The sequence below is a fragment of the Rhinolophus ferrumequinum genome, chromosome 2, assembly GCF_004115265.2.
Source record: "Rhinolophus ferrumequinum isolate MPI-CBG mRhiFer1 chromosome 2, mRhiFer1_v1.p, whole genome shotgun sequence".
In the NCBI taxonomy this organism is placed as follows: Eukaryota; Metazoa; Chordata; class Mammalia; order Chiroptera; family Rhinolophidae; genus Rhinolophus; species Rhinolophus ferrumequinum.
In genome coordinates this window covers 84,421,293-84,438,136 of record NC_046285.1, presented here as the reverse complement: position 1 = coordinate 84,438,136, position 16,844 = coordinate 84,421,293, and the positions used below count along the sequence as shown (strand labels likewise).

The following is a 16,844-nucleotide window of genomic DNA, read 5'->3' as shown; positions in this document are numbered from 1 at the left end:
AAGCAAGAGGAAAATAAGCAAGATGATTTCAGAGACTGCAATTAAGTCATTTAATTCACAATGAGCTATGCTTTCTAAACAATCATTTTACATGTGAAGAAGAAATCTAACCCATAAATTGTTTTCATATGTAATGAAATTTTTATGAATACTAAATTTTAAAATGAACAAGGCTGACCTGTTACAGGGTGTAGCCACTTCCTAAATTGGTTCTTTTCCATTTTACAGTTTCCTTTTTCATATTTTAGGGCCATTAGTTGCTTTTTCTAGTCAAAAATATTTTTGTAGGCTCTTAAAAAGAACATATACAGCCTTGGCTCTGTGTTCGTAGATCCCAATGAATAAGCCAATTCTCCTTGTAGGTAAAGGTCTGCATTTCATGCTGAGGGTGATACGAAGATTTACTACCAGAGTTGCTCAACCTTCTGTCCCAGCACACGAGGATGCATACTCCCGTTAGCACACTCCCAGAGGACATTTCTAACCAAGGGACTTATCAGAAATGTCAGGGTGGTTGCTGATTAAATAAATCAGACAAGCACATGTATGGAAAGCCCTTAATGGGATCTATTCCGGCTTTGAAAATTATTGCAACATACATTTGTAGTGACTTGTTACAGTGCTTTTTCGCTTGCGTGTTAATCAGTGTTGAAAGGTTAAATGAGCTGTTGCTTCTGGAAGGGTGGACAATTAATGCTGTTGCACAGAAAATGGGATGGTTGGTTTGTCCTGGGACTGCCAAGGGACGAATTTGTTTTTAGTTGTCCCCTAATCAGGATGTTATATTTCTCACAAAAATTAGTTTGAACTCATGACTTACTAAAGCAGAACTCAGAAAACAAAGAGGGCAGACCTCAAGGAAGAACATAGAAAGCTTAAAAGTTCACAGGTTAGTTCAGTAAAACAGCTCAGCTTTTTGGTTCTAGAATCAGACTAGTCACATCCTAGCTGTGAGACCCTGGACAAGTTACTCAACATCTCTGAGCCTTATTTGCATATCTTTAAATGGGATAATTATTGTACCTTATTCATAGATTTGTGATCATTAAGTAAAGTGACACAGGTTTGCACCAGAGCTCAATAAATGTTAGCTGTTATCAGAGAGTGGCGGCACTAAGAAGAAAATGAAGTCTTTGGGGAACTAAAGAACAAGTAGGTAGTTGGCATTTTGCAGAGTATATTATGTAGAAATTCCCATATCAAAACTTGGCATTTGGAGGAAATTTTGAGTAATAATGTAGGACCTGACAATTTTTTTATGATTAGTAATGAGAATTATTTAAAAAAAACAAATCTCCAAATACTACCTCATTTCAGAGGAACTTTGAATAATGCTTATTTCAGAAACTCAAAAGTCGCTTAAGTTTGAGAAAAACAGGGAAAAGTGGAATACAGTTTCTTATACATCAATTCTTTATAGAGGGGAAACTGAAAATGGTTATTCGGACTATCAAGGTGTCAGAATTCATAGAATTGTTATATGTTAATTAATAGAATTGTAACATGCACCTGGTCTCATTCATTCTCTACTAAGCCTTATGATGTATTTTTAAAGTTTTGATGGAAAGATTCCTTCAAGCTCTTGGCATTGACAGAAACTTGGCCTGAATAACGCTTCCCTGGTGCCCAGATGGCTCTGGCATCAACCAGGCAAGTTGCTAGCTGACTATACTGCAATCACGTTATATATCCACACTTGTCATCCTGCTTCGTCTATTCATTTTACAATGAGGAAACTGACATCTAGTAGAATACCAACATTAAACATCAACCTCGTAGCACAGCCATGATAGAACTCCAGACTTAAGATGGGATCTGAGGATTCTACCCACCTTCCCTGATTAACTTCAGGATAGGGAGGCGATCTTGACCAAGTCAGCAATAGATTTCCCTGTGGACACACCTGATTCCAGAAACAGGCTGGAACAAAACTTCAAGCTACGTGGAAAAATCCTGACTCTTGAGGAATAGACTGCAAAGCATCATAAACCGAACTTACCTGAAAACGGGTATGTGCTTTCAGAAAGTTTCCAGGAAACCATCCCGACATTCACGGACACTTTTTTTTTTTTTTTTTTTTTTTAATGCATCAACTGCTGCATGGGTATTTTGAGAAACACTTTGGGAAATCACAACAGGAATGTGACTGCGTTTCAAAAGTGCCCGCATTTTTTGCGGCTCAAACAGAAATAAAAAGGAAACAGCATCATTACCTGGCAGGTTTTTCAATGTGGTTCCAGTAGGGATTCTCGTTTTTCGATCTCCAACAGGCTTGCCTCCCCAGCCTTGTGAACAAGAATGGTTTTTTGGCAGAACCTGAACCAAATATGAAACATGGTTTCAACATTTTCATGCCATTTTTACCAGGAAGTGCTTTCATTGGAACATTTTGGTTTACTAAGAACATGTGTACCTCTTCTTTTGAGAGACCAAAGGTTCTTTTATTTGATGACCTCAAGAGCGTTTTTACTTTCAACTGCATGAGGGGAGCAGAGAAATGAACTCCCATGGAAAGGTAATTGTACATCTCTGTCACATGGTTTCTTGCTGAGCTACATAAAGGTTCATAAGCTCTTAACTGAGACTTATAAAATACTCCCAATTGTTAGTTCAAGGTCTGTAGCTAGCTTAGAAATTGTTGAAATGTACAAAATAAATGAGAAAAAAACAGCAGGGAAAGAAATTCTAGGTCATGCTTTTAAAAGCTTCTTAACAAAAAAAAAAATGTTTCTTTCAGAGGATGGGAACAATTTCAATGTTCAGTTTTCTGTACCATTGGTTTTGTTGGATACAATATGTGCATCTCTGGTGCAAATGAATTGATTGAAGAGGGTTTAATTCTAGGTCCTAAGAAATGCAAATACATTGAATGGTATGGAATCCTGCCAGATACCATGTTTCCCAGAAAATAAGACCTAGCCGGACAACCAGCTCTAATGCGTCTTTTGGAGCAAAAATTTATCATATAATATAATATAATATAATATAATATAATATATAATATAATATAATATAATATTGGGTCTTATATTAATTTTTGCTCCAAAAGACGCATTAGAGCTGATTGTCCGGCTAGGTCTTATTTTCGGGGAAACATGATACCAGTAATCTGATTGAGTAGCTCAGTGAAACCTCCATTGCACTCTCTCGTAAGAGTGGTTAGAAAAAGAATTTTGAGTGGAGGTAAGAGGCAGGAGACAAAGTGATGGCACAGGAAGAGAATATTAAATTTTTAAGACAGTCCTGAAATATCTGAAAGAAACCTGAGGAAAAATACTACAGTGCCTACAGGAAATGACATGCATGAGTGAGCTGATGGGGCCAGCTGAGGGCATTTTGCTGGGCTGGACATGCCGTCATCACTAGTCCTGTGTGGCATAGTGGTTTTCCCGTTACGGAATGCTGAGCCTAAGGTTTTCCCAAAGTGAAACATCCCTGTCTCTCAGCATCTCTTGCCTCCATTCCCTCTAATCATCCAACTTTAATACAATCATACAATGTACAGGAGTTAGGTATCAATAGCTTCAAGTTTGATTTCTATTTTGGAGGGTTGTATAGAAAACCCTTGAAATAGAACTTAATTATCTCAGTAACTAAGTTTTATACTCTGTAGAACTAAAGGGTTAGACCAATGCCTTGTAAAGGGCCCTTCCAGTTTTGATAGTTAAGACTCAATAATTGCAATAATAGTTTACATTGATGAATGCCAGCCATTCATCTGCTTAGCATCTAACATATTTTATTTTACTCAGTCTTCCCAACCATTCTACAAGGTAGGCACTATTATTATTGACATTTTACAAATAAGGAAAGGAGGCACAGAGAGGTTATACAACTTTCCGAAGATCATTCAACAGAAAGTAATGGAGCTGGGATGGAAAATCCAAGTCTGACTTAAACTACAGTATTCTGCACAATGTCTAAATCAGAGGTCAGGGAAGTGGACATAAATTAACCCAAATGTTAATTTCAGTCACTTGAGAAAATCTCAGTGGTATCTCTAGTTATAAATTACTATGGATTATTATGAATTATTCAGTAACATAGAAACAAAGACGAATATTTTATGTCTCCAACACTGTATGGCCCCCAAGCTGTATTCTATCAACACATCTCCCCATAAACTCTTCTCTCACCACATAAATATACAGGCTTCTGTGTGCACATGCACTCATACAAAATACTGGATGCAATATATCTACTTACTATAAGTCTGTCTTATGCCACACAATGCTTTTTGTAAAGCAACCCTTATATAATAAGATCAATATGTTTGAAATTGGATTTTTATAGAGGTAATGGTATTTTCCATTTAATTTCCACAGAAATACCTACAAAAGTACACACATACAAAGCCACTCGTCTAAAATTATTTAACCCACTTTCTTATCACCAAAAAAATTTTTTCTCATCAAATTACTTCTGCTTAGGGCAGCAACAGAGGAAAATAAAAAAGACAAATTATTGTAACATGGAAATGATTTTGAGGACTTAGATTTCACACTCAACCATGTGACCATGAACAGGTCCTTTTGTTATATCATGCCTCAGTTTCTCCATCTGTGACATGGGAACAATGATAATATTTACCCCAATCGGTTTGAGTCTTATTAATGAGTCTATGAGTCTTATTAATGTAGACAAATATGATATAAGAAAGGATATGTGAAAAGTTGCCAAGAGAGTAGATCTTAAAAGTTCTCATCACAAGAAAAAGAAAAAAAGAAATAAAAAATACTGGATTAAGAGAGTATATTTCATTTTATTTAATCTATTTTTTAATTATTAAGGTGGTTTATCATAAAAATACTGCATTATATAAGTACACAATTAGGAATTTTTTAAAAAATTATTTCTATAGAGCCAACAAAAGTTTCAAGATAGGAACAATATGTTTCCTTCTAGATCTAATCATCTGAAAAAGAGAGAGCCTTTTCAAGGGTATGCATTCAGTTTGGGCCTTAGAAATGCCCAAGCACCCTCACCCAGAAGCAAATTAAGTAAGATTTTGCACCAGCATAATTTTTCTGTTTATGCAACTCCTTTAGGGTAATTGAATGTGATCACCTTTACATATAAAAAAAAAAAGACACCCAATTTGATAAAAATCAATTAAACAGGAAAGTGAAGTAAAATATGGATGATCCTTATTTTTATTCCTGGCTCGTCAATTTTGAAAGCAGTATCTGTAGAGGTGTTGCAATACAACATGTTCTAATATTGTTTAGCAAGTTATTCCTTCATAAAACTGAAAAAGAGGTGGGCACAAAAAAAAAAAAAAAAAAAAAAAAAAAAAAAAAAACCGTGTGTAAATTCCCAGTCCCCAGTCACTAGCTTAAACAACTAACTCAACTATTAGAATGTGTATTTTCATTATATTCTGGTAGCAATTCCTCAGTTAACTTAATTACATATTCTCATTTTATTTCAGTAATTTCAGATTTAATTAAAGAAAAACAAAGAATATTTGAGAGTTTAAAACAATGATAAAGTTAGTTATCTTTTAGGTAAATATATGAGTAATTAAGAAAGGATTACATACCCAAATATTGATTAGAAATGGATTGAAAAAATAATATATATATAGAAATAGATGTAGATATATAAGGTCAATCAAGCATATAAAAACAAATATCTTAGAAAACTGAGTATTTGTCAAACCTGTAGAGGAAAATGCTTTCTGAGTTTAAAATTCATGCAAAAAATCTCTAAAAATAAAAGTTGGGGAATTCCATTTTCAAAAACAATTGTGTTAGGTAACTTGGACCAGCCCTTCTACTGAGAAATAGAAAAGCTGAATAAAATACAAAACATATACTTGAAAGCCTAGAAAAGCTAAAATATAGTGAAGAATTGGCTGTCAAACATCCAGGGGAAAAGTGACATTCAGAGAGATGAGCCTGTCATTTAAGGCCACTTTTTGCCCTGGGTCATGCAGCTGAAAGGCTGAGCAGCACCTCTGAGAGCCTCATAAGGCTAAGAATTACAACAGCCAAGCATGAACTGCCTGACACATAATAAACACTATCAAATGTTTATTAAATAAAATAAACATGTTTGAATATCTGGTATAACTAGTCCTGCTTTGTTTTGTATTATTTTCTGAATTTTCCTGGATGCTCTTCTATGTTTATTTTCCATGTGATCCTCAAAGATCAATATATTGCATTTTTATTGCAATTATCCATATTAAACTTATGGATTAACTTATGTAGTGTTGGTATTTTCATAATAATGTCTTTCTCTCCAAGAATGAGGTATGTAATACTACACTTGGTCAAATTTTCTGGGGCCCTGAGGGAAATTTAAAGTTATTTTTACATAGATCTGACAAAGTTTTGTAAGGTTTATTCATAGATATTTTATTTCACTGGTTGTTACTGTAAATGTAATCTTCCCGTTATGTTTTGTCAGTTTGTTTTTTTTTAAGTTGTACAATCATTACTTTTTGCATATTAATATTGTAGTCAGCTACTTTAAGGAGTTCTTACCTATTGCTTCTATTATGTTATCAGCTAATTATTTGGGGGCGATATACATATATTTGTTTTGGAGAAAACTGTATCCCCCTAAAATCCATATGTTGAAATCCTAAGCAGCAATGTGACAATATTTGGAGCTGGGGCCTTTGGGAGGTAATTAGGCTTAGATGAGGTCATGAGGGCGGGGCCCTCGTGATGAGATTAGTGTCCTTATAAGAAGAGACACCAGACAGCTTACTCACTCTCTCTCTCTACACCATGTGAGGAAACAGCAAGAAGGCAGTCTGCAAGACAGGAAGAGTTCTCACAAGACCCTGACCATGTTGGCACCCTGATCTCACACTTCCAACCTCCAGAAGTGTGAGAAAATATATTTTTGTTGTTTAAGCCACCCAATCTATATAGTATTTTGTTATGGCAGCCTGAATGGACAAAGACAATAATCAAATCATCTGCAAATAATTGTCATCTGCCTCTTTCATCCCAATTTTTTATGTTTCATCTTTTTTTCACTTAATTGTATTAGCAGATACTTCCAGAAAATATTAAATATTAGTGATAATAGAGTGGCTCTAATATCTCACTATTAAACATGATGTTTAAGAGTTTGTTTTCAGTTTCTGTATAATGTAACTAATAATAATAATGATAATAGCTAATACTTACTGAATGCTTAGTGTGTTCTGTGCCCTTCATATACAGTGATTAAATTAATCATCACATGAATTCTCTGAGGAGATTCTATTGTCTCCATTTTACAGATAAAGGAACGGGCACAGAGAAGTCATGCAAAACGTTCAAGTCACACAGCCTCCTCCTATAGCTTTGCACTAACTATAACATTTTACTTATTGTTTTATGTATCTGTCTTCTCACTATTCTATACTTCTGGAAGTTTGGAGCTCTTAAGACAAAGCCTGGAATACATTAGACATTCAGTAAGTGTTTGCTTGGAGAAGGAATGAAGGAGCTGGTTTCTGAGAAAACAATGGATTCTATTTTGGATATGATGAAGTGAGTTGCCTGCAGAAATTCTGGGGGCAATGTCCTACATACAGTTGAATTAATACATCTTGAGCTGGGGAAACATCTTGGCTATATCTAAGATTTGGAGTTTAATTTCAGTTTAATTATGATTTTTGCTCACACTTCCTAACATTAATTTTACAGTTTATTATTAAAGATGTAGAAATATTCGTCAATAGAGAATTCCATTTCATAAGGCTTTGAAATCATGAGAGTGGTAGAGAGCACACACAGGACACGAAAAGTATTCAAAAAAGGTGAGGAAGGGGCACCTCATGTATTTCCTGCCAGTACTGAGGATATGGCTAAACAATATGCCTAGGAAACTGGAAGGGCAATTTCATGCCAACACATTCTTAATAGATTTTCTCAAGGGAAATTATATATATTTTTAAACTATTTTAGTCTGAACAAGAATAGATAGTCTGGAAAAGGAACTCTTTCTCAGCTCTGCAGGTACATTCCATTATCTTAATTCGTCCCAGCAGTGACCCTTATTGTTTTTCCCACTGCTGATATTACTTTATCTACAGCAAATGCACTTACCTGCTGCTTTATTTCCTACCGCATCACCTAAGTTTGCCCCCAGTGTCCTTAGTGCTCTTTCTTTGACACAGATAACCAATTCATATCTTAAAACCACTGATTTGTCAAAATAAAACATGCAAAAATCTGGCATGCAATACAGTTGCATGTTCACTGACAGGACCAATTTTAATAAGAGGAACCAATGCAAGGTGCAAACCAGGTGTCAGAGCGTGGATAGTCAGGGGGGTAGAGATAAGGAAACCCGGCCAGATGACATAGTAAACTGGCAGGGCTCCAGTGCTCTGTATCAATTTCTGTTTCTCCCTTTTAACACTAAATTTCATCACCATGGCCTATCTCGAATTCCCAGAAAACACGTTTTTTTTCCAGAGCTGAGTTTAAAAATAAGCTAGTGTTAAGAGAATTCCAATGTAAAAGCTAAAATTTAAAAAAAAAAAAAAAAAAAAAAAAAAAAAAAAAACTTAACAAACTGGCTTCTATGTTTTTACCCATAATGCCATTTGTTTTTTGTTTGTTTGGTGGATGGGTGGGAGGGAGATTTTTTTTGGAGGGGGGTGTTTTGGGATTTTTGCTGAAAATAACAGAATCCCCAATTATGACTGGGTTAAGCAATAAGAAACATTTCTATGTTACATAAGGGGAAGTCTAGAGCTTGAGGCAGTAGCCTGATGATGTTAACAAAGCAAGCTCTTTGCATTTTTTTGCTCTGCTGGCCTTGCTTTTTCCTTCTCTCTGAGGCTTAAACCATCTCATGGTCAGGGCTGGTAGCCAGCAGGAACTGGGGCTTCCTTAATCACATACTGCAGGTGGCAAAGAAAACATCTCCCCCAATTAGAGAATATAAGATGCTCATTCTGTCGAATTGGGCAAACCTAAAACACATGCACCAATAAAAGCCGTTAGGTGTATTCTATGTACTCATCCTCATTTAGAATAATCAAGATTCAGCCCTAGGGTTTTGGACAGGAAAGATACATAAAAGAGGGGTTTCTTTGTGAAAAGATGAAAGGGGAAAATTGAAGCTAAATAGGAAACAGATCAGGTCTTCTACATCCCATCAGAAAATCTGAGGTAACAATAATAGGCACAGAGTTTATTGTGATTTTTCTAATCAAGTATATTCTATCAATTCATTGCTATGAAAGCATTTTAGCTGTATAATAAAATACCATAGTTTATTTGAATGTTCTTATGAAAATACTTATTTTCCTATAAAATCTTATTACATTTTAGAGCCATTTTGACCAGAAAAAAAGTACTACTAATTTTCTAATGAAGTTCAGTATGAAATCCAGCAGAGATCTAGCAATCAAATAATACTTATGCATTATGGAAGGTAGAAAGATAGAAAAAAACTTTAAAATAATCACTATTTTCTGAGTCAATCAATGGCATCTTTTATTTACTTCAGTATTTCTTGTGGCACATATGCCCTTTATCAGTGGTTTTCAAAATGACATTGGCACAGGAACACTTTCATGTAATCTTGCATGAAATGCCAGTATATAAAACAAGCAAAAAGTGGAATTGCTCTGATTGAAATAAGAGTTCCATTTACTTTGCCTGTTTCTTTAGTCAACACCCTACCATCATAGAGGAAGTGTGTGTGTGTGTGTGTGAGAGAGAGAGAGAGAGAGAGAGAGAGAGAGAGAGAGAGAGAGAGAGAGAGAGTGTGTGTGTGTGTGTGTGTGTGTGTGTGTAGGGTCTGTGAAGCACTTTGAAAAAAAATTGTCCTACATTATTGTCAAATATCATGGGAGAAAAAAGTACAGTCCTCTTACTCGTAGAATTAAAATAACATTGCCCGCAATGCTAATTTTTATATGAAGACTCAGATTCATTTTCTTCCTAACATTAATTTTACATTTTATTATTAAAGATGTAGGGATTCTAGACAATAGAGAATTCCATTTAAAAGAATATCATGTAAATATCAAGAGGATGCTGCACTGTGAATGCTATAGAATAGTAAACAATGGTTGAGTATATGATAAAGAAATATGAATAAACCTAGTGTTAAAAAATAGTGATTCTTTTGCAAATGCATATTATATACTCTTTTGTATGTTAGGTTACGTTCTTATTACTTCATCTTATCAATTATGTCCTGCGGATCAAATTCCATCCAGTTGAGTTATGATTTTGCTCCCACACTTGCTGTTACCAAGTCAATATAACAGAGCATAATGCATTACGTGTAAACATGCCAGTGTGTGTTTAGTGCTATAGGAAATTCCAAGTAAGTCATTTGTTGGAATCACCAGAACGCTTCTTCACCATGATAAAGAGTGTAGTCTATCCTTGTGTTTAGGTACTACATGTGTGAAAGCTGGGATGGCCCTTCAGATTTGTAACGATTTAAGGAGAGCAGGTCAGGACTTTGTCCTCCCACATCCCAGTGACCAGTCTTTGGATGTGCCTGTCCCTAGGGAGCAAAAGCGTGGACAGGCAGCTTCTTCTGCTTAGGCCACTGGTAGGGATGACTTAGCTGTGGGCCTGAAGCACCCACCCTTTCCCACATCTCGGGTACTGAGCACCTCCGTCCTGAAGGGGTATCTGTAGTGTGCCACAGAATCAACTCCTCACTCCAACTCTTTCCCCTAAAAATTGATCATAAAGAAAAATAATTAGGCACTTATCCTGCCAACGAACTGGTAGAATAACCACATAGCATTAATGGATAAGGGGAAGCTCTTCTGGAAACAAGAATTTCAATTAACCAATGTAAAAGGAAGGAGGAAGCTGGAAATTCAATACTTCATAACTTGTAACTAAAAATTTGATTCAGACAATGGTCACCACAGATGCCAAAATTATTAAGGGTATATGGTGAAGGACATTTTTATAGGGAACTCACAAATTCATCTTAGTATCATAAATTCATCTTAGTATCCTAAAAGAGGGACATTATATGCCTCCTGACTTGGGCAAAATTGAGACACACATGCCATTTATTAAGTATTTTGGTGCAAAAGAAAAAATGGAATCTGACTTTAGATCTAACTTTAAGTGTATACAATAAGAAAAACAAGTTAAATTGCACCATGAAGAAGAAACAGTCAAATCCAGGAAGTGGGACCTTGTACAAGTCAAGAACCCAATTTTGTCAATATGCCAAGGACTTGAAAAAATAAGTTGGGGGTAGGCAGTGATGAGGGGAGGCAGTCTTAAGAGAAATAACAACCATACACAATGTGCAAACTACCTTATTTAGATGCTGATTTAAACAAATTTTAGAAGATATTTTAAAGAAAATTAAAGTTGAACATGGAATGGGTATTAAATAATATTAGAGAATGACTTATTAGTTTTATTAGGTATGTTATTGCCATGGTGGCAACATTACAAAATGTCCTTACTTTTTTGGAAATGAATGTTAAAGTATTTAGGAGTGAGATAACATGATATTTTGTATTTATTTTAAACTACTCCAGTACAAAAGAACAAACGGTGGGGTTAGATGGCAGGGGTGGGGAAAATAAATGAAATATAGCTGAATATTGTGCAATCAGTATAGGGGTACACAGGATTATTGGCTCTACTTTTTGTATATTTAGAAATTTTTATAATACATTTTTAAAGGAAAAACTTATTTCCCAAGTTTTGTGATATTTTTTCTTTCTCATTCTGACAAGGAATGGAAATATTGGTGAATTTATAATGTATTTGAGAACATGTGTGCGGAATGGCTCCATTATAAATATAACACACACCTCTGAATTTATTCATAATTACATAAGAAATATGTGGCAATTTAGAACTTTCATTATGTGAAAGGAAAGGAATGCTCATTATTTCTTCCTTGATGCATATGTCGACTATTCAATCATGCAAATATTGTATAAACCCAGAGCAAATGATGGAAGAATATATTTCCTTTAATAAAACGCCATTATTCTGTTTGTGAAGAAGGGATTATATCTCAGACTTCTAGTCCCAACACGAAACTGCTCCACATCATTAACATTTTCGCCCAATCTGCTTTTTAACTGAAACTCCCATTAAAATGTGCAGGAGAAAATTGTACTTTCAGGATCCACTTACTGCATGTCAATTTCCAAGAAGGAATCCTCTGACTTTATATTTGTACTCATTTCTGCAAATCTAGAGGCATGGTCAAGTTGTAGACTGATGTTAATTAATATATTTTTGAATACTTTGATTGGGTTTTTAGATATGGTATCACAATGTTGACTAGAAACAAGCATTATAGGTATCAAATTCGGGGAGAAATAACGGAAGATGAAGGATACTGAGTATGATTGGATTCACATGTTCGAGCCGAAGGAAGGTATCAGACTCCTGGCATCCTGAGCCTTTAGACAGAATAGGCTGTTCTATTACCAAGGTGTCTTAATTATACCACTTGCGATAATTAATGAGGTTTTATGGGATAATCCTTAACCATTTTAGGATTTCAGACCTCTTTGAGTATCTGTATCAGTCAGGGTTCTAGTTGCAACCAACAAAAGCCAATTCTGCCAAATTTAACCAGAACATTGATTCATTAAAGGGATATTGGGTAGTTCACAGATTAGCTGGGTATGGTGAACAATCATCTTTGGAGCTAGGCAAGCAGGAACTAACTATGTCCACAATCCCTCCACAGACTCGGTGCCAGTGAGGACAGCACCGGTGTGGTCTCTGACTTTCTCCACAGCCTCAGGACTCTTGCGGTGGCTGCCACCACCATCAGAGAGTTCCCCACACCTCCTCCCCACCATGTTTGCAATTCTTTCTCCCAATTTCAATTCAGGAACAGAGATAAAGGAGCAAGGTTCACACCCAACTCCACGGGAGGGTGGAAGAGCGTTGGTCTTGTATTTTCATGTTCAACAGTGGGAGGTGAATGAGGCTATCAGTTCCTAGGCAGATAAAGGGAAATTAAAAGGATAAACATCCAATACAAAATCTCTAATGAATTTAGATTCTTCACAGAAAAAAAAATACACATGCACATGTTTTTAAAATTTATTACTGAAGGTTCTTGAACCTTCAAGACCCATCCATTGGACTGCTAGAGAGAAATGGGTCCTGGTGGTGGTGGTGGTGGTGGTGGTGGTGATCATTGTTGTTTGAGAAAACAAATCCTGCTATACAATATAAAGCCTAAAGAGAATTAGTTCTAATTTTTCTAAATCAAATATTTAGATTTATTTATTGAATTCTAGATGACAAGTGTGGGTATGGCTATGTGTTTAAAATGAGAAAAATGTATATAAATAATCTCTTTCCTTATGAGTTTTATGTCCATAAAAATCCTCAATTACCATCATGCTAAGGAAAGGAAATTTTTATTATTACCCATGTAACTATAATATTAATCAGGGACCCATGTGCCCTGCCCTCAGCTGTGAGTCATATATATATATATATATATATATATATATATATATATATGCAATCAAACTATCAAAACTAATTCCAAATGAATTTCAAATTTTTAGTTGTACCTCTCAAGAAATATTAAGGAGGATATAATTCACAATCCATGCAATACTAATTAAAAATCTCCTCTCCTTTCCTTCCTTCCCTCAGTCTTTCATATTCCTCAGATTCTCTGAAGTTGTGATCTCCAATAAAGTGACTACTAGCCACATGGGGCTATTGAAATTTAATTAAAATTAAATAAAATTTTACAGTGCCTCAGTCACACTAGCCATAGTCACGTGCTCGGTAGCCACATGCAGCTAGCGGCTACCATATTGGACAGTTCAGACATAGAACAATTCTGCAATTGCAGGAAGTTTTATTGGACAGTGCTGCTCCAGCCCCTCTACCTGCACAAACCACCAAACTCTGACAAGAGTTTGTCAGAGTTGGTGACAAGTAGCCATTTGTCACCCACAACTACCCCAGCTCTTTGAAATGAAAGGCCTCTGCTTCTACCCTTTCTCTTTTCCCTTTACTTCTCAGGTTACCTCCATCTCTACTGTCTTTTTTTCTAATTTTACATCACAAATAGATCCAGGAACTGAGTTGACAAAGATAGAAAACTCTAGGAGAGATGTAAGAATGAAATCAGGCAGCAAATATTTACATGTTAAGATATGTTTCACAATCACATCAACATAATAATTGCTATTATTTACTAAATGTCTTTTGACGTACTCACCACTTCTAATGCTTATAATAATGCTTCAGAATGAAAATTATTTTAATTTCATTAAAAAAAGTACTGAGGCTCAATCAACTTAATTCTTTTACTTACAGGTGTACGGCTATTATAGAGTTAAGGCCTATAGGGGTAGGTCCATTATTTCCTAACTGTGAGGCTCAAGTTCTCTCTGCTCTACCACCCTGAAAAACAATATCTCTCTGAAGATATAAAAATGGACATTCCCATGGCAACACAAGCAGACAAGGGTAAAATTCCCAAAGAACTCCCGTAGACACGCTAAATGTGAAGCTTCTGTCATAAATACATTTTTGAATAAACTGTTTGAGGAAAGAAAAACCTACTTGATCACGTCCCAGGATAGTCTGGCCATGGGCATTTTAGAGATTCAAAATTCATTATAAAAATGACTAAGAAATGCTTTCCATTTCAGACTTTAACAACACTTTCCAGCTCTTTCAGTTTGGCCTTGAAAATAACTACAAAACATATAATCAAATAAGCAGATGGATAAATGCCAGTTTTACCCTCATTACTGATAGTTTATGCAAAACCATCTGATTTTAATCTTCCCACTTGATTTATCTCATGTTTTAAAAATTCAGCCAGCCAGTGAGGAAGAAATGCAAGACGAGTATAGCGTTATGTTCTAGGATTTGCCAGAAATTCAAACATAGACATTACCAGTTTGCTATAAAAATCAAGGTAAGAAATATTTTAATTCCACTAGGAGAAACAAAAATGTATTTATTTCCCCCTCAAAATTCACATTAGGAAAAATATTTTCTTCTTCTGGAATTTAAAGAAAGCTTAGTGCTTTTTTTTGTTTTGTTTTGTTTTGCTGTTGTTGTTTTTCATTTTTAACAGCTTTATTGAGGTATAATTGACATACAATAAATTGCACATATTTACAGTATATAATTTATTAGTTTTGACATATGTATACACTTGGGAAACCATCACTGCCCTGTCTTGACTATGCAGCTTTATATTAAGTCTTGAAATCAGGTAGGGTAAGTCTTCCAATTTGATTCCTCTTTTTCAAAGGAGTTCTGGCTATTCTAAGTCCTTTGAATTTCTTTTCTTTTCTTTTCTTTTTTCTTTTTTTAACTGTTAATGACAAACAAGACCTAAAACTGCAGCTTCTGGAAAAACCCTTTGTTCTTGCCCGTCTTGTACCTCTCTTCAAACTTGACGTTGGCTTCCCATCAGGACTTGCATTTCAGAGCAGGGTCTCTGAAGACATCTTTGTTAATAATAGTTTTGTCCAAGGGGATATCCACAGAGTACCTTGTGGGCATGAGGTGATTGTAGTTATAAACTTTTACAAAAGATTTGATTTTTGACCTCTTTGCAATTGTCTTCTTGCCCATGGCAGCTGTCACTTTTCAGGGACAGCGGTCAATTCCAGCCTACAACCAGAACATGGCTGTAGGGGAAGTCTGAGGTGCCGTCATCAATGTTCTTCATGATGACCGCTTTGCATCAGGAGTAGCATCCAGGACCAGCACCACTTTTCCAGGTTTCATAAACTTGCCCATTTTGACAGCAGCCACTGGGGCCTACAGCAGAAAGGGCTCCAAGTCCTTTGAATTTCCATATACATTTTGCAATCAGTTCGTCTATCTCATGTGCAAATAAAGATTGCTGGGGATTTTGATTGGGGTCTATTCAATCTATAGATCAATTAGGGGATAATTAACTTAGCAATTTTCAGTCTTCTTTACAAAACTTCTATTTTTCTATCAAGTATTGAGAGAGATATATTAAAATCTATGAATTAAAATTGTGGATTTGCCTATTTATTGAAGTTCTATCAATTTCTAGTGTCATGTATTTTGAAGATCTGTTATTAGGTGCTTAAGCATTTAAAATTATTATGCCCGCTTGATAAGTTAAACCTTCTATCATTATGAAATCACCTTTGTCTCTGGTAAGATTATTTTCTTTGAAATCAACTTTGTCTGATTTTAAAAGTCACTCCAGATTTCTTTTGATCAGAGTTAGCATGGTATGTGTTTTTATTCTTTTACTACTATCCTATCCGTTACTTGATATTTCAAGTACATTTCTTGTAGGCAGCATACATAATGTCTTGCCTTTTTCTATAATCTAAACAACCACTGCTTTTTACTTGATGTATTATGAGTATTTACATCAAATCTAATTAATATGATTAGGTTTCCTTCTTCCTATTTTTTTCTATTAGTCTCATCTTTCATATTTCTTTTCCCTTTTTTCTGCCTTCTTTATTATAAACTAAATATTTATCTGAATCTATTTTATCTCTTTTGTTGGTTTATTAGTCATAATTCCTTGTCTTATTCTTTCAGTGAGGATTTTTATTGCTTTAGGATTTATAGTACTCATCTTTAATTTATCACAGTCTACTTTCAAGTGATATGCACTTCCTAAATAGCATAATATCCTTATAATAGTACATTTTCTATTCTCTGCTTCACCTTTATGCTATTGTTGTTATATGTTTTATCTTTACATATGTTATGAACCCACACTATGTTGTTCTTTTTGTTTGAACAGTCAATGATCTTTTGAAGTTATTTTTTTGTTTTTTGTTTTGTTTAATTATTTTTTTTCAGTTACAAGTGACATTTAATATCATTTTATATTAGTTTCAAGTGTACAATATAGTGGTTAGACATTTATGT

At 35.0% G+C, this 16,844-nt stretch overlaps 1 pseudogene; it reads right to left on the bottom strand.

The window, feature by feature from the left end:
- Positions 1-15,305: 15,305 nt before the first annotated feature.
- On the bottom strand, positions 15,306-15,716 carry LOC117012646 (60S ribosomal protein L27-like; annotated as a pseudogene).
- Between the last annotated feature and the right edge of the window lie 1,128 nt (positions 15,717-16,844).